The 27,114-nt window shown below is 36.1% G+C and overlaps 1 protein-coding gene across 3 annotated transcripts in view; it reads right to left on the bottom strand.

Moving 5' to 3' along the window:
• Nucleotides 1–27,114, bottom strand: part of AGTR1 (angiotensin II receptor type 1) — a 45,767-nt gene that overhangs the window by 17,468 nt on the left and 1,185 nt on the right. The window lies entirely within an intron of this gene.

The following is a 27,114-nucleotide window of genomic DNA, read 5'->3' as shown; positions in this document are numbered from 1 at the left end:
AGAATTGCTTGAACCTGGTAGGAGGCGAAGGTTGCAATGAGCCAAGATCGCGCCACTGCACTCCAGCCTGGGCAACAGAATGAGACTCTGTCACAAAAACAATACAAAACAAAAAGAACCTGTCTCCATCTCTAACTAACTGTATAACTGTCCAATTTTTTCACCCTCTTTGAGCCTTAGTCTCCTCATCTTTAAAATGGTATAAAAACAGACTCTATGCTGTTAACATAAGGTTTAAATAAAAGTTGGGTGGGGGAATTGCCGTATATTACATAATAAATATTGTTACTATCATTATAAATATTTTCAATATGTATCCATATGTCCTCATACATATACTAAGTAAATTGCTTCATAAAATTTTACTTTACAGATGCAATTTGTTGCATTATTATATATGGCCAAGAAATTGATTAGAATGAGGTTAGAAGCCCTAATAATACAATAATATATAATGATACAATTTGTTATTAATCCCATAAAGCAATTTAAAGAATTACTTTTGGGGAAGAAGTGAAAGAATAAACACATAAAGTGCAGATGACTTTAAGTTAACTTTACGATGGAGGAAGAAAACATATCACACTATAGACCTTTGGTTGGTGAATCAAATCTCAACTAATTAAATGACAGAAACTTTTTTCAAAATGCAGGATTCAGAGAAAAATTTTGTTGCCTACAGCTCCCCTAGTATTCATATAAGTCTCTTCTGTGAATTATCTGACTTAACATGTGGTAATTGTTGTTTTTTAATAGGATTTCATGAGTTCACTTTCTAATAATTATACAACACTGTATTGTTTCTGGTAATAACATTTTTGGTATTACTTTATTACTATATAAAATAATGGAAAAACAAATTAGGCTAAATATTTTTTGTACTCAGTATAGAGCAGGCAGATTTGTGAAGTTCATTAGGACTTTGTGAGAATAACATAATATGCTAATAATTTTGGATATTTTGATATGAAAAAGATTCCAATTCAGAGAAAATACATTTTTGGAATCAGTCTATTCCAGTAGCTATAGATGTATAAATAAGTCAATGATCAGCTTAGAGCCATTCCCTAGATAAATTACATGGTGTCTTTATATCTTATCAGAAACTAGTATGTTCTCTTTACATAAAAAGTCATTCTTCAACTTACGGACTTTTGGTTTAGGTTTGGAGGGTAGCTTTATCTCCTGTGAGTCAGGAAGTCATAAAAATGTCTGCTATAGAAAGAAATTTATGGGTCAAATTTATTTATTTTCTTCTTCAGAGAGATACAAGAATATATGTATGCCCTTTGTCCGGTAAACATACACAATTACTATATTATCAAAGATGTTTTGGTTGTCAGGTTATCCAAGTAAAGTCTATTTTAACCTAAAATGTGGTTGAACTACTGTTCTCTACAGTCTTTTGTTTTCCTTGTAAGTCAGAGATTCATAGCATTGTATTGTTATTATGGTCTCTAGACATTCCATATTCAAATACATATATAGGCTGGGAGAAATAGCTGAAGTGGACATGGTGGTGAATGGAGGGCCCTCCCCCTTTCTTGGAGGGGGACCAAAGGGTCACTTCTCAGCTATAGTCAATTGTGCCAATTGTAATGAGGTGGGGGAAAACAGCTAACTTTAAAATATAAACTTAAAATTTCAAATTTCATGTGAAATATCCTATTTTAAAATGTTTTCTCTCTCTATATATATACCCAACACTGTGGAACCTAACAGAACTCTTCTGCAGATTAGATTTAGTTAAAAAGGCTGCCAATTTTGAAACTTAGGATCCAGGCCAACCATCTCATTTTAGAACTAAGAAGAGACTCCAAGCCCCAGAAAGATGGTGCAGACCCTCGTTCCAATGTTTTAACTAGACTGAAGACTTGAAGTATGTTTCTGTTTATTAGACATTCCCCCTTCCATTCTACATTTAGCAATTCATGGCTGAATAGTTGGAGGTTATGGGAAAACACAGAGATGTGATGAGACGAGGCTACTGTCTACCTTGATCTCACACAGCCAGCCTGCACAGTCTGCACTGCGTGAGATGAACCTAACCCAGTCTGAGAAAGCTCTCAGAAAGGCAGCCTGAACTTCACCCCATCCCTCATTGTTCTTGCTAGCAACTTATTTTTCCCTTTTCATTTTTCTAGCCTGTGAAGCATACTGTTACGTCTCTCAGAGCTGTTGCTGCTGTAAAATGCTCCAAAGTGATGTCTCTATGTGAGTGAATGCAGAACAGAATCCATGATTTGATTCTTCCTGCATACTATTTTGACATTTACTTGACAAATATTATCTAGTGTTCAAAAGGTCATCAGTAGTGAAAGGAACTGAAGCTATCTCATAGAGCCACACTCATTCAACGGCCCTGGATATATGACTGGTGAGGAGTTTACATTTCAAAATATTTTAAATAAATACTGAAAACATTTATTTTTAAATAGTTCTTGTCAAGTGTTTCTGAAGTGAACACTGCTACAAGTATGAAATTATCTGTACATTTATGTTTTAAGGCTACATTTGTATTTTTGATACTAATGTATTTTCTAAATACATTCACTGAAGATTTGGGAACACACACACACACACACACACACATACAAAATGCATGAAGAGAACATATTGCTACACTGACTGAGGGAGTTACACAGGACTAATCCTGGATGAATATGGAGTGTTTCTGATTAATAGTAACACTTGGCTAGTGCATTCATTGTTTGGGATTCTATCCCGAATAAAACTTCCTGGACAAGCAAGTTGATTCTTCAGATTTATTGAAAAATAGTTTAATTCTCATGAGCATATTTCAAACTCTGTACAAGCACAACATGGACATGTATACTTTGCTTAATTGCTTGGCTGGCTGGAAGAACATAGTTCATGATTTCATACACAGCTCCTTAGATATGAAGCGTTGGGAACTGCAAAAATGCTGACTTCCTTATCAACTGTATTTCATGTGAAGAGATAACATGTCATGATTTTTAACTAGAGTTTTGGGGTGAGTCAGAAAACAGAGATGGAAAATGGTGGTCTGATGATGCAAACTCTTGTAACTGACTCAGAAGGTGTCATGTTGAGGACTGCTGATGGCTTGATGGCTACCTCGTGAGGAGGGTCAGTCTAGAGTGGAGTATCAGTGCATGAAGGGAGTGGAATCTGCTCCAGGCCAGCAGGGACCAGAGTGAGATGAGAAAGGGGCTACAGAGTGGCACCCTCCTACCGCTTCTTAGAATGCAGGACTTTTTCTGAGAGTTCAGCATTAAGAAAGTATTAAGCATGAAGTATTCAGCTGCTGGAAGGAAACTCAGTGTCCAGGGAAGAATGTTGTGGGGGATGTGAAACAAATGTAGTCTTAGCATCTGAAGTCCCAGTTTAAGTTTTCATCTCAGACGTTGTAGTTTTCATCTCTAGAAGTTCAATTTCAGTCTTTTTTAAAATAATATCTCCCATGTCTTTAATATGTTCAAACTTCCATCAAGCATTTTGAACACATGAAAATAGTCATAATAACCATTTAATGTCATAGTGTAATAATCCTATCATCTGTGTCATTACTGACTGTGTCTGTTTCTATTCATTTTTTTTCTTTTTATGGGTTGTACTTTCTAGCTTCTTTGCATGCCTGGTGATTTTATAATGGATGCTAAACATTGTGAATTTTACTTTGTTGGATATTGGATGCTTTTGTTTTCCTACAAAAATTCTCCATCTGTTTTCTGAAAAGCAGTTGAGTTACTTGCAAATAATGTAATTCTTTTGAGTCTGACTTTTAAGGTTGCTTAGGTGGGACCAGAGCAGCAATTAGTCTAGGGCTAAATTTTTCCCATTCCTGAGGCAAGAACCTAATGAGTATGCTACCCTGATGCTCCATGAATTATGAGACTTTCCACTGTGGCTGGTGGAAATAGGAACTGTTTTCTAGCTCTTGATGACCTCTGGGGCTTGTTCTCTCTAATATGTTTGAGTGATTATTTACCCACATGCACTGAAGCACAAGGGGTACCCTTTGCAGATCTCTGGGTTCTCTGTGCAGCTCTCAACTCTCTGGTACTCTGAACTCTAGCCTCCTTGGCCTCTCTGGACTCCCAGCTCCATTTCCTCAACTCAGGAAGGACCCCGAGTTCCACCTGGGTGTACCATCCCTGTATCATGCCTGCAAACTCCCTCCAGGCAGTGGGCTGGGACAATCCCAGGTCATTTGTTTCCTATCCTCCAGGGATCACTGCCCTTTGTTATCTGATGTCCACTCTCTTGAAAATCATTGTTTCATATGTATGTCCAGTTTTTAAAATTGTTTTAGATGGGGAGGTAAATCTAGTCCCTGTTATTCCATCTTGGCTGGAAGCAGAAGTCTCTGGGTTTGAGTTTTGCTACATCTTACATGCTACTTGATTTTGGAAGAACTACTCAGCCTCATCCTCCTCTCTGCCCATTTATGAAGTGGGGATAATACTGCAACAATTAATCGATGTAGTCATATAGGGGAAAACATATTATAGTCTAGATGATTAGGCAAAGGAACACTCATACACTGAGAGTGGGCTTTTACCAAAAGGACTGAAGCTGAATGAACCTACTCTCTCCTGGACAAGATCACCTGAGCCCTTTTTTCTTGACCACACAGGGAATAACTACCTTCTTTGTTGCACTCTAGCCAATTAATGACCTTGCCCTTTTACCTTTCTGAACCTGCTGGCAAAGACCTTATAGGACAAATAGACAACTCACCTCCTCCCAGAACCCATGAGGCAAAAAACAAGCTTATCTGAAATGTTTTGCCAAAGCTACACCTACACAGGATTATAGTACCACCAACAAATTCTGTGTGATTTATAGTAATCAAAAGCTCATTTTTTCTTATTTACACCTTAATTTAAAATAATCATTTTCACTAAACTGTGAAGTAGAATGAATAAAACTATTAATTGAGAACATCTGCCTACAATTATAAATATATGGAATTCACTTAGTTATAATCAGTACATTAACATTTGAAAAGAAAATGATTTTTTAATGCAAAGATATCTTTCTTCTGACATATTAAAATTCCAACATACTAAAGTAGTAACGTGAGTAAAAAAATAATAAAATCCTATGGCTTTTTTATTGCATGTTTATTTAGGCCAAACCAGTATGAGGCAGCTAGATTAATTACTTTTATATTGTTAAGTACTGTACATAGTTAATTATTTCATCTAAGTTGTGTCTGAGCCAAACCTGTGAATTACTATTCATGCAGGGCAACGATGATAATTTATGTACTCCCTCTATGCTACAGCTTGTTAACATATTATTTTTGATTTGAAACTAGATGTTAAAAGTTTGCAAAAGCCTTTTAAAGACTACCCCATGACATAAGTTCTAAAATTACGGATTTGAAAAATAAGGTTGACCACATGCTATGATGGGAAGTTATTTAGATGATAGAATTTTAATAGATTTGGTATGAAAAATACATTCTCCCATGCTTTCTTCTGATCTGTTGACACTTATGCTTTGAGCCTGTGTGTGTGCGTGCGTGTGTGTGTGTGTGTGTGTGTGTGTGTTATTCTGCTTGATTTTATGATGTGGTTGTTTTTTGGGCCCTTAGCTTCCTACACATCTACCACATGCACAAAACCTGTTTTAACCCACTCTCCCAATATGGCTAATCAGATATTTAATTGTAGCTACAAGTGCCCAACAGCTTCAAGCAGTTAGAGAGATGCTCACAACTATCAAGAACTTTTCAAGATAAAGAAATGACACTGAATCTGTATTTAAAATGTGAGATCAACCTCTCAAAACTTCAATAACAGATTGCCAGAAATACTTGTGCATAGTGAAGTGAAAGAGAACTTTATATCTTTTACAGATCCAAATATTAAAAATGTAAGAGATGTCATTAAAGTAAAAGGGCAAACAAAAAAGAAATGAGTAAAAACAAAAAATGTAACTAAAAAATAAAGAGAGCTGTCATGGAACCAGCTTGCTGCTCCGGGTGGCCCTGGATGGCCAGCGTTAGCATCAACTGGGAGTTTACCAACAAGACAGCCTCAGGCCTCACCGCCCCGGACAGAATCTGCATTTTAAGCAGATTCCTCAGGTGACTTGGGCGTTCATTAGGGTTTGAGAAGCACTAGTCTAGAGGCACATGGAGTTTCCCTCTCATATAGACTAAAGAGCCATCCAATCCCTGAGCTCACTGAAGTGTGGCTGCCCATGGACAGAACCAGAGAACAGGACAGGCAAGTTGAGGTGGCTGGAGATTCTGTTTTCATGGGGAGCCCCTGGAGTATAAAGGAAGCAAAGCTCCAGTGAGGTAAAACTGTGTACAAAAATATATGTTTCACACAATACAGAGACCTAGCAGCTCTGTTCACAGGATCTTTTAGAGAAAAATAATACAGATCCAGACTTCTTGCTGTGCCTTTGGCCAGAGTTTTTTTTTTGCTTATTTAGAGGAACTGAGGAACATCTAAAAGGACAGGAAGCATGCCACCTTCCCTTGAAGCCCATTCTGGCTTTTTTTTTTCTATGAAATATGTGAATTTTGTCATCTGAATAATTTTAACTAAATTTTCCCCTTAAAATGCAGGCACTTTCTGTACAATTTCCTTTTCTTGCAGAGGCTTTCAAACTGTTCAACCACTAGAGGTCTGTATTACCTATTTTAAAAAACCATTACTAGCTGGCTGAGACTTTCAGCTTTCAACTTCAATACCTAATTGCATGTTTTAAGATTTAAAATCTCAAGACATAACACCAGGGAATAAAAAATCACAACACTTTAAGAAATGAAGGAGAAAACCGAATAGGAGCCCTTCCATTTGGAACAAGACTGAATCTCCCCTGTTATTTCTAGTAGACAGCTGAGCACACCTTCATACTCTTAAACACGGAAATCAATGGCCAAGCACAAATCATGGGAACAAAATTTATTTTTTTCAAAATGCCTATACAAAACAGTTTTTATCTCAATATATTTAAAACCCGTGTTTTAACTTCAAATTTTAAAGCATTTATTTTCCTATTGGAACAAAAGGAAAAATTAAAGTGGTTGAATTCCCATTTGGTTTATTTAAAACACCAATTTTACTACTTTTATGAGGGTTTTAAAATAAAATTTCATTTAATTAGTCATACTATATCGGTTTAAAAACTAATGTCCTAGGCCGGGCGCGGTGGCTCAAGCCTGTAATCCCAGCATTTTGGGAGGCCGAGACGGGCGGATCACGAGGTCAGGAGATCGAGACCATCCTGGCTAACACGGTGAAACCCCGTCTCTACTAAAAAATACAAAAACTAGCCGGACGCGGTGGCGGTCGCCTGTAGTCCCAGCTACCTGGGAGGCTGAGGCAGGAGAATGGCGTGAACCCAGGAGGCAGAGCTTGCAGTGAGCAGAGATCGCGCCACTGCACTCCAGCCTGGGGGACAGAGCAAGACTCCTTCTCAAAACAAAACAAAACAAAACAAAAAAAAAAACAAAACTAATGTCCTTTCAGTCTTATTTTATAAGGCTCTGTTGCAATTTTATAAACTAATACATGAGACTGAGCTTGCCTGGTTAAAGTTATAATAGAGGTGACACTTGCTGGTGGCCTCAACTGCAAGTTGGATACCTCAGCTTTTCACTGCGTTCCACGTTCACCTGGAGATTTTCACTAGAGTAGTCCATTTGGGTCTATCCTCTGTCAGTAGCAGCCCAGGTCTGAGGCTTCCAGAAACTTGAACATGAGGCGTCCCATTTACAGGGTCATCCTGATTAGAAATGACGAAACCTTTCCCTAGCATATGGGCAGGCCTCCTAAAGAACTCCACACTTTTCCCTAGCATATGGGCAGGCCTCCTAAAGAACTCCACACTCATATATTCACATATTTAAGTAGAATGGTTGAAAATATTAGACATAAAAGCTGTAATTTACTGAATATTGCATAGAGGTTTGGGATTCTGATGCTAGATTTTCATAGATTCTAATTACACCCGCATTTCACTAAGTGGTTACATTTGTTGCCAGGCAAGGTGTAATACTAGGAAGCTCACTTTTTTTAAAAGGCATTATTGCATAATGTTCCTGCCCTGTAACGCCTCTAAAAGCATAAGGACGTTTAGTGTGGCTTCCCTCTCAGTCTGTCACTTTATTAAAACACAACAATTTCCAAGTGTTATTTGGCAGATCAGCTGGGTTCATTTCAAAGGCTAATATTTAACAGAGGGGAAAATAACTCATCCCAATCCTTTTAAAAATTGTTTTCTATGTATTTGCAGGCAAATTGCCTAGTGTTTTATATAGATCTCAAAGCTGGGATTCAAGAATAATTTCAGTAATGTCTTGCACTGCTTGTCTACATAATCAAAATGATCAATTCTACAGCAGAAGGAAACTAATTCACAGCACAATAATTTGTACTACAGACCACTGTATTTAAAGTAGTTAAGTTTTTCTTCATTTCCTGTTGCATTTCTGCCGATGGCTGGTGGCATATGAATTAACAATTGTCCTCACTGAAATGTGACAGAAAAATATCTGCTTTATTCTATCCTGAACATTCCTCTCAGAGCTGCTGACTCTTCTACTATAATTCAAAATGATGTTAGCTTATATTTGCACCCAGTATCAGTATAAACCTATAATTAAATACTAGCACAGTGCTCATTTATATTTTTTTAAAATGCTGTAATTGTAGCAGTTAATTAAGATCTTAGCCTCTGGTGAATTTGGTGGGTTATTTCTGGGAGAAAAATGGTTGGAACCAAGGTGTCAGAATTACTCCCAAATTTGAGTTGCTGGCCCTGGCATTGGTTAGCCATTTGGGAAATTTAGGCTCAGTTTCTGTAAAGAAAATGGAGCCAATAAGATAATTTAGCCTATTTTTTTTTTGTTGGATTAAATAAGAAAATGCAGATGGAGTGATTGACACAGTGCCTGACACCAGTAAGTGTCCAATTAATGGAAATTCACTATTATTTTCTCTGATCCTTTCTGTCTTCCTTTATAAAATGGCAACACAATATAAAGGCAACAATTCCAGTTACGTCTAAGTGTTGTGAGCAATAGATAAGAAAGGCCATGTGTGTGAAACAGTACCAGGCACCAGTTGCTCTCCCAACAGTTTCCCTAAAGTTTTTTGCCCTTAAAACTAGATCACAAGTTGGGAGAATCTCAAAGATGATTCATTCTTGGATTTGAGATTTAGTTTTATCTTTATTTTTTGAATAAGGAGACTGCCATTGAGATTAATTCGTCTCTCTCTCTCTCTTTTTTTTTTCCCCTCATCTGAATGATGGCTTAACTCTGTGACTCTACCAGACAAAATACTGCATTGAAACAAGAGTCCATCAGGTACAGAAATCATTTTCAGAGCAGTTAAAAAACTAAGGTTAAGAAACTATTCAAATTCAGAGAACTTGAAGAAAAAAACATAATCTTGCTTAAAATGCAATTTTCAACCCTTTGTTTATTCCACTCCTTGTGACTTAGAGATGTTTGTTTTCTCTAAAATGCTGTATAATATCTCTTTTCAGGAGAGAAATCAGTGGCAGAAGGATTTGAAGGAAGCTGTGATGAACTAGTTTTTTGGTTTTTTTTTTTTAAATTAGGAATGAAAACTTCTTGTTTAAGGTTATGTATTGCATATTCTCAAAATGTTCTAGTTCCTTACATGGCTGGTTTTATGGGATGTTAGTAATATAAAAGGTACTGGGAAATAAATTCCTGTATAGTTATAAATAAATAACTGTATTTGTACTAGTTATAAATAAATAACTGTCTTTGTACTATTAACCAGCCTTGGGACCTGAAATTTAACCAGCCTTAGGACCTAAATTCTACTAGATCTTGTTCTCTTTGGATTATATTTCAATTTAAAGAGCCCCACATCTCTGTCACTCAACACAATGCCATTTCTAGGAGCCTCCTTTTTAGTTCTGTGAGACCAGGGCTTCTATGAGAGAAGTAAGGTTCCCCTGTGGGATAGGGGAGACTAGGAAAGGGAGTATGGCTGAGGAGCTCTGCCGAGGAGGACAAGGGCACTGGTGGAGTGCTCTGAAAAGGGCCTTGCTGAGGACCACCTTACCCCTTCCCTAATGTTGCTTAGACCTGCAGATCCCTGAACACAATTCAGTTTAATTTGCTAACAAGGCATTTTGACAGGATACAGTTTGGGGGTAAGTGCCCCTGTTGCATAGTGTTTAAGTATACAGCTGTGATCTGGGTTAACAAAATTCTGGATTTCCATCAGGATACTAGTTGTTTGAAAGTTATCCAAGTCACAAACTCGCTAACGGTTAGAGAAATCTGAAGATTAAATTAAATTAATTAATATAGTCACAGGTTCTCACTAAATGAAAACTATTTTAACTATTTTTAGCACGAAGCACATGTATATATGAATACAAGGGTAAACTAACTTTCTTATGGTCCAATTTTTCTGATATTAAAATACTTTCTAATGATAGTGTTTAATTACCAATTTACTTAGATTTATAACAACTTGAAATACGCTTGCTAAAATCTTATTTGACTAAAACAGTGGCAATAAGCAAGAATAAGGGCATTTATTTTTATCAGAAATTGCATTACTTTCAAAGCCCTTTAGGCCACAGAACTTCCCAGCATCGAGCTACTATTGCTTTTCTCCAATAAAGGAAGCTGCATTTTTTTTTTTTTCTCATTCTACTCATGATTATTTCTTATTTCTTACTCTGGGGGATGTCTCTAATGGAGGCTGGTGAGGCAGCTACCCATCTGGGGGAGGCATGACATCACAGATGCTTGTCTTTTCCTTGGCTCCCATGTGTTGGAAATAGTAACTAAGTCCTCTGCCTAAGCTGGTAGGAGAGGAGCTGTAGAAAATCAAATTAGCAGGAGAGAAACTATTAGTCTTCATTTTCTTGTTTCCAACCTGTGAACACAGATTGTTAAATACGCCTATTTCCTAATCCTCATTAGGAAATCTTAAAGAATAGCAGGACATGAAAAAAGCATGGGGATTATGAGAAAATGCTACCACTGAAAAATAACACAAAGTGAGGATAGTTTTCTCTCATTCAGATTATTTGCACATTTTTAGAGTTAGCCTATTTGAAATTTTCCATTAAGTAATTTTATTCCTACTTATATGTGGATGGATGACACACACACAATGCCAAATACATAATTTTATTTAGAATTTTCTTATTAGACTTGAAGATAAAATAATTTAAATGGAAAAACTAGTACATGACATTTTGCATTCAGTGCTATCCCTAGGACTTGTTTGAATACATTGCTGTATTTATCTAAAAGGGCAAAGCTTTTATTAAAAATAATCTAGTGGCAATGTTGTACAGCTCTAACTCTCTACTAAATGAAAAGTTATATTTTCAGGCCCAGAGACACAGGATTACAGGTCAGTGATAGGCAATGCATATTTGAAGTATACCAAAAGCACCAAATAAGGTAACTGAGTGTCCAGAAGGAACTGACATAAAATGCAGGTGTCTAATTACTAGAGTCATTGCCACAGTACCAGTCATTGATGACTAAATTATGCGCTTGGTTTCTTGGGAAAAATCTGCAGTTTTGGGAATATTTCACTACATTTCAGAGCATTTTAAGTCTTTAAATCATTTAGCTTTTAAAATTCCACCCATTTCTCCTGTGCTGGCATCCATTCTAAATATGTCTCTAGTTCCTGTCAGTTCATACTCTTCAATACTTGATTTCACTTTTGTTATCCACTCTTCTCTGTGGTTTCTGAAGACCCTGGCATACTCGCTGTGCCTTGACTATGCCAGCATGTTGCTGCCTCAGGGAATTTGCATTTGCTGTACCCTCTGTCTGGAGTGATCTTCTCCCAGATGTCCACATAGCTTCCTTCTTCCTAAAGAGAATTTCCCTAAACACTCTTTTAAACCTGAAGCCTCCCTTCCACTTTATTTCCATTTTCCATGCCATCCAACATATTATAAATTTTACTTGATTGTTGTCATCTTTATGCACTGGAATGTAAGTTCTATGAGGCCAAGCATTTTTGTCTGCCTTGCTCACGACTTTGTGCTCAATGCTGAGGACAGTGTCTGGCATGTAGATATCCAAAAACGCGTATTGACTGAAGCACAATAGAATCTGCTGCAAACTGCAGCCCTAAGTAGGAATACCCAGTGTTTAATATCCTCTCTCAAAAGTATTCCTATCATCATGACATTTCTTTGATATTCCTATTCTAGAGGCAAAGGGAAGAAACTTTAAGGTACCTCACAACTGTTCAATATCTAACTTCTAGGTCATGATAGTTGCAAACTGAAATGTCATTGGGATTTTGGCAGTTAAATAACTGTGTGAAACACCCAGTATAAGGCATTAAAGAGTGCTAGAGTCTGTGACAAATAGGAAAGTTTATATTTTGCTCTACGTAAAACCATTCAGATTTGAAAGAGAAATTTAAAACATAGCCCTGTCTGAACAAAACCTGTCTACCTGTGGTTTCAAAGCCCTTTTTGGCTGCCAGTTGTGGCCAATAGGACCACAAGGACATTTTCTAAGTCATACTGGGTTTTATCCTACCTTCTTTCAAATATATTCTCAGGTTTGGGTATGTGACTGACTCCATATCAGGACAGGAATACTCAGTTGATCAAATCTAATTACATTTGCTTCCCAACTAAATTGTATATCACCTTCCCCTCTTGTGAGAGGAATGGTTCCTCTTGGGTCCTCGGCATCTGATTATTGCAAACCTAATTGATTTGCGACATTTCATTAATAAAGTTAACTAAAACTAATTATACATATTGAGTAAAAGTTTCCTGTGAAATGAATTTTTCTATTTAGCTTAAGGGTTCTTAACTGTTAGACTGAACTGCTGAGGAAGACTGCAGAATTACTTTCTCTTGGGAGATATATATATATATTCGTTCCCTCCAACCAATATGGATTGATGGATGGTGATACCATAGAAACCAAAAAAGAAAAAGAAATGATTAAATATGAAAGTTAAAGATACTAAAGCATTGTCCTAAGAAAATAAAACTGCAAAATAGGCCACATAGATCTATTTAAGATGCTAAATTAGGTCTGTTATATTTGTCACATTATCTTAAGGAGTTAAAAATTCAAATTTTCAAATTTATTCACATTTATTGTTTTATTCACAGTGTAGATTTTTCCTTCAGTTAATTGGTGAATATTGTATTTCTCACTCTTTCAGAGAATATGTTTTGTCTAATTCATCCGTCTATTTAAATCTAAATTCTAGCAGAAGTCCAGGGGGAGCATCCTACTACCTCAGTTGCCTCAAACTCAGCTGATAGACTGTGAGCCAGTATTTTTCACAGGACCATTTCCAGCGCTCCCTCTTTGTTTAGTCATGTATAGATAAACATTATGTAAGTGAAAGGAAGACTAGCATTCATTAATGGTTCAGTGTTGAATAAAATATGGCTGACCCATTACTGCTATACAATAATTCTGCATATCACATGAGATGCTCTTATGATTAATGATCTGAATTTGCATTGCTTTCACTTTCCCAAAGCAGACTGGATTTCTTGCTTTGCATTGTTAAGGAAGATACTTAGCTGTTTTATCTTCCCACTCTGTTCACTGACCAGGCTGGAGGGACCAGGAGGCAGCAAACTGCCCATCTTATTTTTCCTCTTCGATATGGGAGTATTACTGAGGAGCAAAGGTGCAAGCTCTAGATCAAAAGACAGCTCTTACCCCTGACGGGTTTCATCTACAGTGGCTCTGTTTTTTTATGGTGTCTATACTGTGTGCAGAAGTATCTTGGCCTTGGCTAGAGGTGGGGAGGAAGAATTGTGCTTTGGATTGGATTTTGGACTTGCAATACCACATTGTTCCTGTTGTCCCAGTTCTCTGGGTGAGTTGAACATTTGTTTAGATTCAGGAAAGGCATTAAGGCCCGGTTTCAGATAAATAATTATTTTCCACTGGGTCTGCACTGTATTATTACATTTCTGAGATATACTAGATCTTTCTGGCATTTAAAAAATGACTCATACATTTAAATCTTCTTAAAAGTCTTAAAAGGAATGACTAATTGAAGGGAAAAGACAACAGCACTCTTGATTCCAGCTAAAAGCTTTTCCTGTCAGCAAAACAGGGCCTCTAAATTTAAAAGCTATTTCTTTGAGTTTTTTCAATTGTTAAAAATATTAATATTGGTTGGGTGCAGTGGTTCATGCCTGTAATCTTAGCACTTTGGGAGGCTGAGGCAGGAGGATCACTTGAGGCTGGGGGTTCATGAGCAACCTAGGCAATGTAGCAAGATCCCGTCTCTGCCAAAAATTAAAAAAATAATTAGCTGGGCATGGTGCATGTGCCTGTAGTCCTAGATACTTGGGAGGATGAGATAGGAGGATGGCTTGAGCCCAGGAGTTTAAGGCTGCGGTGAGATACGATCACATCACTGCACTCCAGCCTAGAGGACAAAGTGAAACTTTGTCTTAAAAAATCTGTCATCTATCTATCTATCTATCTATCTATCTATCTATCTATCTATCTCTATCTAAATCTAATTTAAATTATTATTTTCTATAGAGTTATGTGTTAAGCACATCTGGCTATATTATTTAAGCAAAGAAAGAATGTTACTGAGAATTGTGTGAATAGTAGGTTATTTGGAGTAAACATGTTTCATAAAGCAAGCTTCATTTCTGTTTATTAAAAAAAAAAAACCCAGACACAAATGACTAGCATTTATCTTGCTTTTGTTTTCTGTTAGTAAGATTCTGAGATTAATATTTAAAAATTCCAAACTGGTTCCAAACTTATTTTATTTATGCTTTCATTGAAAAATGATACTATTAAATGTGTAAAGGAAATACCAGCTGGATATTTATATCCCTTTTTCACAGCTAGTTATATAGCTATTTCAAACCCTTGATGCTTTGATGACTCAAAGACAAATTTGTTTTTAATTTTTTGCCTTGTGTAACACATGATCATTAGTCCAGGAACTAAATGTAATTGAACTGCTAGGTATAAGTGACTGGAAAGTAATTGAGACTCACATTTTATTAATGTTATCACATTAGTGACAAATAGTGACTAAGAACTTTAAGAATATAGCAGGATCATTATATTGATGAAAAATGCAAAACTACTGTTATCTGTGACTGTGTTAGTCTATTCTTGTGTTGCTATAAAGGAATACCTGAAACTGGGTAATTTATAAAGAAAAGAGCTTTAACTGACTCCTGGTTCTGCAGGCTTACAAGGAAGCATGGTGTTAGCTTCTGCTTCGGGTGAGGCCACAGGATGCTTACAGTCATGGAGAAGGTAATAGGGAACCAGCATGTCACATGGCGAGAGCAGGAGCAAGAGAGAGAGGGGGAGGCATCACAGTTTCAGAGCAAGAACTCATTCATTAACATGGGGAGGGCACCAAGCCATTCATGAGAGATCCGCCCGCAGGATCCAAACACCTCCCACCAGGCCCCACTCCAACACAGGGGATCACATTTCAACATGAGATTTGGAGGGGACAAATATCCAAACCTTATCAGTGACATACAATTTAAATAAAAATAAAGGCTTCTAATATGTACATTTTTATTAAAAAATAAAATAAGAAGTATTTTAGCTCTTATTGTGTTTGACTTTCCAACTGCTTAAAAAATCAATTAATTATGTCTGTGCGATGGAGAAATGTTTATCATTATTGGAAAACTCAAGAAAATCTTACAGAATTTTACAGAAGGTTATGAGTAAGGAAGAAAGTATTGGCCTTTAAAAATGATCCTACATCTTTTTTACCTTTGCTTACTTGGAGCTGTCAGCAATGTCAGTAACCAAGCCAACAGCCATATATTTTAGTTCTTAATATAACTGTGGGTACTTCTTTTCATAATTTTAAGAAATCAAGAACTGCCACTTTAGAAAAGCACATGAAACATTTAATCCTATGTATTTTAATATGCAAACAAACAGGAAAAACAAAAAGTGGTCTGTGAGAGCTGTATATTAGATAATCTAATACTGAGGAAATTGGAATTTCAAAAGTATTAAAAATTTCCCAAATAAGTTTAAAAGAGCAGAAAACTTTCTTACCAAGTGGCCATGAAAGTCTGCTGCATTATTAATAAATGCGTTGACAGCAGTACTGTCCACTAATACTTCTTATGATAGAAATGTTCTAAATCTGTGCTGTCCACTAACCACACATGTCTACTGAGCACTTGAGATGGGGGTAATGCAACAGAGGGGCTGAATCTTTAGTTTTATTTAATTTTAATAAATTTATATTTAAATATAAATAGCCACATGTAGTAAATGGCTACCATATTGGATGATGCAGGTCTATAAATTTTAAGCCATTGAACATGGTTCTTTATTTATTCGTTTAAATGTACTAATCAGGTTTTTCCCATGTGTCATGAGTAGATTTCAGCATAAATTTTTTGGTCCTATAAAACAACCTCTGAAGTGCTGTTTACACATCACTGTTTAAATCAATAAGAGATCAGAGTTCTGTAGTTTTAAGTTGGTAAAAGTTTTAAAGGGAGACTGCAAAGTTCAGAAGGTCCTTTTGCGAACACTTTTTGTATTTCAGTATACTGCCCACGGATTGAGATAGGGCCTTGGAGATTATTTTACAGGAAAACCAGGGAAAAGTTGATAATTAATATTAGAACTGGTATAACATCAGTTCTTTGATGAACAAAAAATAGCTTCTTAGAATTAAGTATGTTTTGCTTATTCATCTGAAACTTAATGGTTTGAAAAAGTTTAAAATTTCACAGAATGTTTTCTTCCATGTTTTGTTATTCCTAAATACAACATCATAGTTATTTGGGAAGCCTTGCTACAGATGTGTGAATGTTAGAAATCAAATATTTCCCAAATACAGTAGAAGGAAGGCTGATTCCAAGAATCATTTCCAGTAAGAACCCCCTGGGTAAGTGTCCTGCTTTTCCTGCTATTGGGCTGATGGGGTATCATGGACAAAACTCCTTCTGTTCAATACTTTTAAGATGTGAAATAAAGTATACTGCCTTTGTGTCATCCTAGGATATGTATCTTAACACACTCTTTCCAGAGTGGATTTTTTGCGGAAAATCTGCACAGTCCAGATTCCCAAGCTTAGCTAGACCTGAAAAAAACAAAATCAGAAAAAACCTCCCAAAACAAAACATCCCTAAAGATATCCATTGACAGGACTCTGTAAAGCATTACTATTTTTATCTCCCAAGATTAAAGGCATTCTAAATAGTTTTCTAACACCACCACTGTGGAATACCTTCCAGAAAATGATTCCTACTTGCCAATCTATTACAGCAAAGAAGCAGCATCCCCTCTAATATTAACTACCCACTCAGCACCTACATATCTATCCTCTACTTTGATAAAATGGGAGCACAACATATTCAGAATAGGACAAGCTACTCTTCATTTTCCCTGGAGGGGACTAGGAGAAGCCGAGGGCTTGTTCTTTGAACTGAGTTTTTGTAAGGGGGGTGGGGGATAGTCTTATTAGTTAGGTAAATCCCAGACTCTTGTTAGGAAAAATATCACACAGGTCCAGGTAACAAGAGTTAGATAGACAAAGCAGTCCTGGCTAACCCTGCTGTGCTCCACACCAGGTTGCGAGAGAGTTTAATGCCCTGCCGTGTGACTCATGCTTGTAAAGAGGCTGAGAGGGCACCTCCATCTCCAATTTCACGTTTTTTTTCCTATATCTCATCATTGGAGGAAGGTAGAAGTTTGTGAGAATGAAACTCTGAGACATTTGGGTTTTCTGAAGGTGAGAAGGTCAACGGTTAAGGTTTATGGTCTTAAGACTTCTGAAAGTGAGCACTGGGGTATCAAAGAACCCAAATGGCCCAGGAAGTAGCTCACAAGAGAGTACAGTCATTTCCCTCCTGGTCCTCTCAAGCCCTACACAGGAAGAACACTGCTCAAAACAATCACCTGTGGCCACGTGGAGTCCTTGCCAAAGGACTTTCTCCATGATTCATTATCAGTACATGAATGGAAATAACTTAGTAATTCTGATGTTATTTATGTTTAAAACCATATAAATGCATATGCTCTTAATCTGTATATTGGAGGGGATGTGGTAAGACTGGGATTTCATTATTTTCTGCTTCCTCTACTTCTTTCACAAGATAATGGTGTGTGTGGGTTCTTGTACTCTCCCCACTGCTAACACATTAGAGAAAACTGCTGACAGGCCCACTGCTGTAGATGTCAGGTATTTACCTGGTGCCGACTTTCTGGGATGGCATCAGTGAGTTATTCAGATAAAAACCCAGCCATTTTAGATCAATTTGTCAAATATCAACCTAAAAAGAAAAAAATGATTAAAGCATTTCATGGAATAGAGTCAGGATTTTATTTTTTAATTTACAGAGTAAGCTTCAACACTGCATCTTAAGAATGTTTTTGAAGGGAATGCACCATCTGGTTCACATCAAGAACATATTTTTCCTTATATAGAGCTAGATTGCATTAAGTTGTGGGCACAGGATCTCATCATCTTCCCGCCTGTGGTCAACATCTTCCCCAGTGCTCTTGTAGATATACATTAGGCAGAGAGAAAAAGAATGTTTTAGGGTAAAATAGTGCAGTCTCATTCCTAGCCATTTCTTTCTATAGACGTGGCTACTAAATGTAAGAATATGAAAATAGATTGGATTTTTACCTGTGAATCTACAGCTAAACTTGGTTAAATGATTCTACTACTTAGTATAAAGCTTATGCAAATTTTATTTTACCATAATTTAAAACATACCTTTTTAAAAGATTACCTTTTCTGTTTTTCTTTTTCACAGAAGTAATGCTAACGTGTTGTATAAATGTCAAGTTACAGGAGGATGTAAAATAAAAGTAAACATATCCTTACCCTCTATTACTTTTCTCTGCATCTACTTCCCAGAGGTACTACTAATAGTTACCTATGTCTCCTTCTAGGACTTGCATACACATGCATATAAATATGTATAATCATAAAAAATGCATACACATGCATATAAATATGTATATCTATAGTTTTTTCTTTTTGTACATCATAGTGTTTTCTTCTCTGCTTTATTTATTTTACTTATTATGGCTAGCAGATTTTCTACATCAGCATATATAAATCTATCTCATTCATTTTGATGGCTGTACAATATTTCATTCATTGTGCTGATACATAGTTCATTTAACCAGTCTGCTATTAATGAGCCTTAATCTGTTTTTTTCAGTTTTCCTTTTGGCTGCTACAAAAATGTCTCAATAATAATATTTATATATATATGAATTTTTGTACTTATATGAATGTATCAGTATAATAAATTCTAAACAGATTGTTGAACCAAATTGTTTGTATATGCTACATTTTTGATAGATATTTACAAAACGTCCTCTGTTAAGGTTATACCAAGTTATAATACCAAGAATCTGGATTTTATCAAATCATTTTTTCTTTATCTGATAAGTAAAAGGGCATATCTTTGTTTTGACTTGCATTTCGTTCATTATGAATGAGGTTGAACTTCTTTTCATTTTCTCACTGTTTCCGTAGTAATTCTTCTACTAGTTTGCTCAGCCATGGCTCTTGCTCATGTTTCAATTAGGTCGATTATTGCTTCTCACATTAAAGAGCTCATGTTATGTTAAGGAAACTGGAATTTGACATGTAATGGCTGGCAAAGAGCATTCCCAGGTTTCTTGTTTAGATTATAACTTTGTTTATGGTACTTTTTACTGTATAAGCATTTATTTTTATGTAGTCAAATTCATCAATATTTTTCATTATATACAGGAAGACTTTTTAAATAAGAATTTTTATTTAAAGTTGAAGATTTATTCAAGAAGATTGTATATAGGTTAATTTTTAAAACAACTTTAGCATACCAACTTGAGCATTTAGGCATACTAACTTTAGCATTGTTATATAGAATAATGTTAGCATTGGAAGGATCTATTAACAAAAGAAATTTCCCATAAAATGATTTCTTCTATAAAATATCATGACAGTGTGAATTCTGTGGACTCTTTGTGAGACACTAGTGTACTGTAGAAAAAAAAATTACAGAAAGGGTCAGATTTATAGTACCAGTCTCCAGAGAGTTAATAATAGTTGTCTAGTACTTAAAATCTAGAGTGAATTATAAATAAAGTAATAGAAATTCCAAGACAAATAGAAAGTAAAACATATAAAATCAACAGAGATCCATTATAGAAAATTTTGCAGGTACATACAAAAGAAAGAAAAAACAAAACCTCAAAAGCTCTTAAGATTTGTTGTATATTCTTCCTAATTTTTCTTATTGACTCCATAGATATGCATGCATTTAAAAAATATGTAAGTGATTTTACTAACAAATCAATCTTAACAAAATTAAATGAATTTCATTAAGATGCCAATAACCCAAGACCTTAATGGCACCTTGACAAGCATCTACCAGGTATACACATACACGGGATCACACTTATGATTCATGTGTTATACACTGATGTTTTCACTTACTATTATCTTTCCTTGCCACTAAATATTTTAAAATATATAAATTATATATTAATTTTATATTCATATAAAATATATAACAACTGTAATGTTCTATCATATGGCTTAAGTTAATGGAAATTAAAAGGAATGGGAATAATTGTGTGTTCTCTCAAAAATCCATTCTGGTAACTCAGTAGATAATAGGCCAGGACATACTCAAGAAATCATTACCCAAGAATCACATCAAATTCTTTTTCATTCATGATAAAGTGGCAGCAATTAACTGTGTAACTGAGGGCTGGGAGACATCACGATACAATGTGTTTTATATGAGGTGACATCATTTGAATGGGAAAGAGAGTTAGATTATTAAAGCTGGGTTAATGGAAAATTCTCATTCTAAGAGCAGGAGCATTTGAATTGACGGCAAGAAGACTTTGAGTCAAAAAGTAAAGTATATGTGCTGATAAAATTATAAGTGTGAAGGGAAGATGTATGTGCTGATAAAGTTGTTAAGTATATGAAATTTACTAGAAAAAATGCTATGCTATGAGATTTTTTTCCAACTGTTAAAAAGGAAACCTTGTGCAGATTGCATTCAGGCACAGTCACAAATATTGGGGCTCAGTGAAACCAGGGGACTCTTAAGGGCTATAGAGGGTGATCACTGGTACTTTATTTTTTATTAGTACTAAGAAACTCTGCCTGCTATGTGTAAGATATCTTTTGGGTATTTCTCCTTCTCTCCAACTTCCACTACTTGTCATGATGGCAGCCCTGGATTGATTTTGCCCTAACCCATAACTTACAGATTAGATCTTGTAATGTCAGTGCTACCTGAATATCCACAGTTCTAGATTCAAGCAGCTGGTGAAATTTTATCTTCTACAAATTTTCTCAATACCATTGAAAAAGTGGCTGCTCAGTCCTGTTGGCACAGGTTTCCCCTCAAACATGATCCCAGGGAACTCATACACACCTGTCTTGACCAACATCAATAAGCCCCTGTCAAAACAGGAGATATTTGGACAGATCCAACTGATGGCTGCCAGAGAATCTACCTGCACTGGGTGAAGTAGTTCAGGGACTGAATCATGTGGGGAGTCACTGGTTTAAAATACATCATCACTTGCTTGAGCATTGACTGGTTGGTAACTATATTCTACCACATTTTTGTAAACCATGCTTGTAATAAGTAAGCATTTATATTAAAAGCTGAAAAAGTAATATGTAATTTGAGTTGGAATGCTGAACAGTCTATGTATATGTAGAAAACAGAAAATAACTACTTGTTCAATCCAAGAGAGAATTTACTTTATAGCATGAGAGTACCAAAAGGTAAACAGAAAATTTTGGATTTTTTATCAGAAAAAATAGAGATATCAAAAGTTATTATTATTGCTATTACTATTATTCGAGACAGGGTCTTTCTTTGTTGCCCAGGCTGGAGTGCAATGGTGTGATCACGGCTCACTGCCACCTTCACCTCCCAGGCTCAAGCGATCCTCCCAACTCAGCCTCCTGAGTAGTTGAGACTACAGGTCCCAACTACCACATGGTGTGTGCCACCATGCTCAGGTAATTTTTTTTATTTTTTGTAGAGATGGGGGTCTCAGTTTGTTGCCTCAGCTGGTCTCAAACTCCTGGCCTCAAGTGATCCTCCCTCCTTGGCTTCCCAAAGTGCTGGGATTACAGGTGTGAGTCACCACACCTGGGCTCAAAAGTTAATTTTTAAAAGTATGTCATCTAGTATTTTTTTAAAAAGCTGTATTGAAGTATAATTGATATATAAAAAGTATGCATATAAAAATATATTTTAGTGGATTTGGACAGGCTGTCATAATTTTCGTATTTTTTTCAAACAGTTAAAGAAGGAATTTCTAGAATTTCCCATTATTGCACTTAAAGGTAAGATGACAGGAAAACATTAGACCAAAATGGAATAGATCTTGTTTGCTTTTTTTAAAAAAAAAAAATCTATGAGGGAAACAGATTTTGATCTCAAATTCAAACTTTAAATAAATTTTCAAATAATTAGTTGGCCTTAAAAAGTAGGTAGCCCAGTATAGAGCAGATACTGTAGGTAACAGCTAAGAGAACAGGCAATGGAATTAGAATTCTTATATTTACATCTCGACTATATCAGTTACCGCTTTTGGGTAAGCTACTTATCTCATTATTACTCAGTATCCCAATCTATAAAATGAGGATAAAACAGTAACTATCTCACAGGGTTGTTGTGAGGATTAAATAAAAAAAATTTAAAGACTGAATATTGTGTTTGGAACATTTATTAAAAATGTTAGTTAAAAGTCAAGAAAACACCTCTTCATAATTATTCTAAACAAGCCACAAGAACTGTGTACTGTGTTTCTTTTCCCTTAATGTGCATCTGAATCACCTGTGGATCTTGCTAAAATGCAGATTCTTATGCAATCAATGGGTCTGGACAATGTCTGAGATTCTGCAGTTCCAACAAACTCTCAGGTGATGCCCATGAGGCTAATATGGAAACGGATACGTGAGATGTTTTCTTCCTAATTTGTAATACAATGTGTCTCAACAGGGGGAATGAGGACGGGGGAGAAAAGAAGGTGTGGATAAAATGTACAGATTTCATATGCCCTTTGGGTGATTCCAATATTCTTGTCGTCTTAAGAACCACAGGTTTGATATTTCAACCTTTTATTCTTTTTTAAATTTTTCTTTCCTTACTCTTTTCTCCACTTTACCCTTACCACTGCTGCTGTAGACTGAAATACTGTATTCACGCTTAGCTCTTCAATTAACCAGACAAAAGCATCAAATTCGTCATTGTGTGTAATAGGATGGTATACCTAAAGTAGATTAATTATTTATTTCTGAACTTTTTTTTTTTTTTAAATATAAGGGTCTGAAAATGTATTTAACATTTTCTATAGTTTTAGCCAAAAACAAACAGGCAAGCAAGTGACTTCGTGGAACACTTAGTAAAAGGAAACAAGGATGCGTTAGGTGCCGTCTGTACTATCAGAGGAGTTATAATCTCACGAGGAGGGGAAAGGAGCAGTGCTTATTACAGAAGTGGCCAGAACCAAACAGTGTGACCACTTTAGACATTCTGTCTGGTCTGAAAGGCAGGACAGAAGGAGGGGCCATTTTTAAATGGCTTCCTACCCTACTAGCATTAGACTATTAGAGACGCATGCCAAAATATGTGCTTAGTTTGACTACTGTATCTCTACGGCAAAGACCATTTTTACACTTTGGCGTGTGTCCTCAGGGCCTAATATCACTCAGATCCACAGTATTTCCTCTGTATGTATCTGCAACTGTTGTTGATATATTTTATAGGCATAATTCTTCATTTTCCAAAGTAGATAAGAGAAGCTTTGACTAATATAGAATGAGAAAATAACTAAATAAACTTAGCAAATTGGCAACAACAAATTCTCTTTAAAAGTACACAGTCAGGCCGGGTGCCGTGGCTCATGTCTGTTATCCAGCACTTTGGGAAGCCAAGGCAGGGAGATCAGTTGAGGTCAGAAGTTTGAGACCAGCCTGGCCAACATGGTGAAACCTCTTCTTTACTAAAAATATACAAATTAGCTGGGCATGGTGGCATGCACCTGTAATCTCAGCTACTAGGGAAGCTGGGGCAGGAAAATCACTTGAATCTGGGAGGCAGAGGTCGCAGTGAGCTGACATCATGCCACTGTACTCCAGCCTAGGCAACAGAGCAAGACTCTGTCTCAAAAAAAAAACAAAAAACAAACAAACAAAAAGTACACACTCATATGTGTATTTCTCAATATTCTTATTTCGTAGTTAAGCATACAGAGTACTTAAATCCATTGATCTAAATAAAATTTCTACATTATTTGGTGAAGATGAAGGCATCTATGTGTGTATAAGTGGACGAGAAATCACATAAAAGTTGACTTAAACCGAAGGATTATTAATTCTATGATTTTAAGTTTTAAGAACATCTAGAATTGGGACTTGATATAGGAAGGCACATTGTAATAATAGGAAACAAGACACACTCATTTTTTACCCATTTTCCAAACTTTTAAATGTTAAAAAAATAATTAAACGTGAGATTAACAACACAATAAAAATATTCTTGGTAATAGGAAGGAGACTGATAATAACTGACAGACTGTAGACGTTTGTTTCTACTTAAGACAGTTAGAGAATGCACCTATTGAGGAAAGAAATATAAACAAAACAAAAACAATTCAAACCCTTCTAAATTAACTATAAGAATAACGTAAAGTAATGTAATCATACAGCATTTATACTACATAATGAATTTTTTGTTACTTAAAAATTTTGGAAGACAATTTTGATTTTCATATGCAAGAAATTTTTTCGAAGCATCTGCTGTGATAAGAAAGAAGAAAAATCAGATAGTAAATATTTTAATGTTAATACAACCACAGCTAGCAGCAATAGTCACTAGTCCTTTTATGACTGTTCTAAACATATACCCTTTTCTATTTCCAGTTGTCTAATGTGTCACTAATGTAATAACTAGGGAAACATCTGGCAATTTATAGTTCTTTAAATTATAAGACTTTTTTTTCTGTGATTGAAACATTGTATTTTAGAGCTTTAATAGGATTGTGGTAGTCACTTGCCACTTCAGTGGAATACTACCTTAAGTCATACAGATATTCCTTGATTTAAGATGGCTTTATATATTAAGCTATTAAAAAGTTGATTTTTAGAAGCTAAAGTTCATATTATGAATAAAACAAAATGTAAAGCGACAGATAAATTTAGGATACAAATCGATCAAATTTACTGTTGCTTATCAGAGACTGAGTATTCTGCTTTAACAAGCACCTACGTGAAAAGAAACACAAACTACATAATCCAATGATGTTAGGCAATTTTGAAAAAGAAATATTAAGACTATTTTGAAGAAAAATAATAGCATTTTCCAATCATTACGAGTTGGAAAGCTGATTTGTCAGTTTGCTAGATAACATGGGAGAAAAGTGTTCCTAAGCTAGGCTTGGACACTTGGTCACATTTTGTTGCTCTGGCTCCGTATTTGTTTATTGCCACAGCATATCTTCAAAACAGCATTTTAATCTTTACAACACTTGGGCTTACTGCAAACTTCTAAACACCATTCATAATTTGGTAGCCTATTTGGGAGACTCTTTGGCATTCTCCAGTTACGACCGAGCAGAAAAAGGGCTAGGTAAACTAATAGGCATGGGGCTAGAGGGCAGGAGCTTACATTAAGCAGCCAAAACACATAAATGTGAGGGGTCACTATTTTTGTCCCTGTAACAAATTCAAAGGCAAAATACATCAACTCTCAGTTATCTGCTTGAAAGGACACTGTGGCAGCACAGATAAAATGACAGCAGACATGCATCATGCATTTAAACTATGAGTTTTAAATTCCTTCTCAGCTAAGTATTTTACCTGGGCTTTGGGTAAGTAGCGGATTAAACTTTTCTTCCTTAATTTTCCCTCTAGCATAGGGGAAAATGAGTCATTAGTATTAATTAGTCGAATCAAAATAACAACAGCAGTCGTAAGTAGCAGCAGGAACAAAAAACCAAAACAAAATTATATACACAAATACACAACTCTGATCCCAAACTAGAAAGAAGGAAAAGAAAAGTGAGAAACCTGAGCAACCCACAAATCTGCCCTTCTTTGAATACCGACCCAGGGTAAGAGAGAGAAAGATTTAAGCTTAGAACGCTGTGGGACAGCAGCATTGCCGCAGCACCAGTGACTGAAAGACATTTTGCAAATCGCAAGGAAGACAAGTCTTCCACTGGCATCAGTGGAACCGGTGGAAGAAAACCAATTTTCTTTTGAGTTGGATGATGGAACAGTTGATTCAGTTTAAGGTCAAAGAAGAGCAGAACCAGAAATCAAGGCCTCAGGATGGGAACAAAGAACAATGAAGTCAGGGAAAAAAAAGGTGGCGGGGATAGAGAGTGGATAACAGACTAGAAACTAAGAATCACAGAACTTAAGCAAATGTTGAGACCTAGCAATTATGACGGGCAGTTTCTATAACCTAGCCTTAAGCTTAGACTTTTATTTTAAAGCAATAACCAAAAAACAAAAGAAATGAAGGAATTATATCACTGTAGGGGACCTTATGGGCAGAGACTTGAGGTCCAGAGTTGTGAAATAATGCTCCTACTATCACACAGCAAGTTAAATGGAAGTCTCCATTTCCCTTCTCCCCATGCTTTCCTGCTCTTACACTGTCAGGAAGGGTGGTGGAGAGGAAGGAGAAGGTACCAGGGCACCCAGGAATACATCACAGCCTGAGGATAGGTCATGCAGGTGGGGCCTTTATAGCTGGGGAAACACCAGAGAAGACAAGGGAAGTATGGCAGTTCCTTTCTTAGAGAAGACTTATAAGAGGGTTAAAGCATATGCTATGTGAAATAAACACCTGGAGATCCAAGAACCTCAGGTGGTAACTAACAAGAGAATCATGTTGGGATGCAGCAGCTTCAAGGGGAAGCACAAGTTGCTCAACCAAGTAATAAATTAGATCAATAGGGTGCCAAATTGCTTGCCTCTTACTATTACTTTATCTTCTCAGAATGACACAGGAAATAAATGTAGCCAAGTCCCAAATTTGATCCCAGGGGAAAGTGAGTACCCAAACTTTCATTAGGAGAGGGTTCCTGAGTGGGGGAAGTAGGTTTTTAATACTTTATGAGGC

Source organism: Piliocolobus tephrosceles, chromosome 2 (assembly GCF_002776525.5).
Source record: "Piliocolobus tephrosceles isolate RC106 chromosome 2, ASM277652v3, whole genome shotgun sequence".
Classification (NCBI taxonomy): Eukaryota; Metazoa; Chordata; class Mammalia; order Primates; family Cercopithecidae; genus Piliocolobus; species Piliocolobus tephrosceles.
The sequence above is the reverse complement of the archived record's forward strand: the minus strand, read 5'-3'. Positions and strand labels throughout refer to the sequence as shown.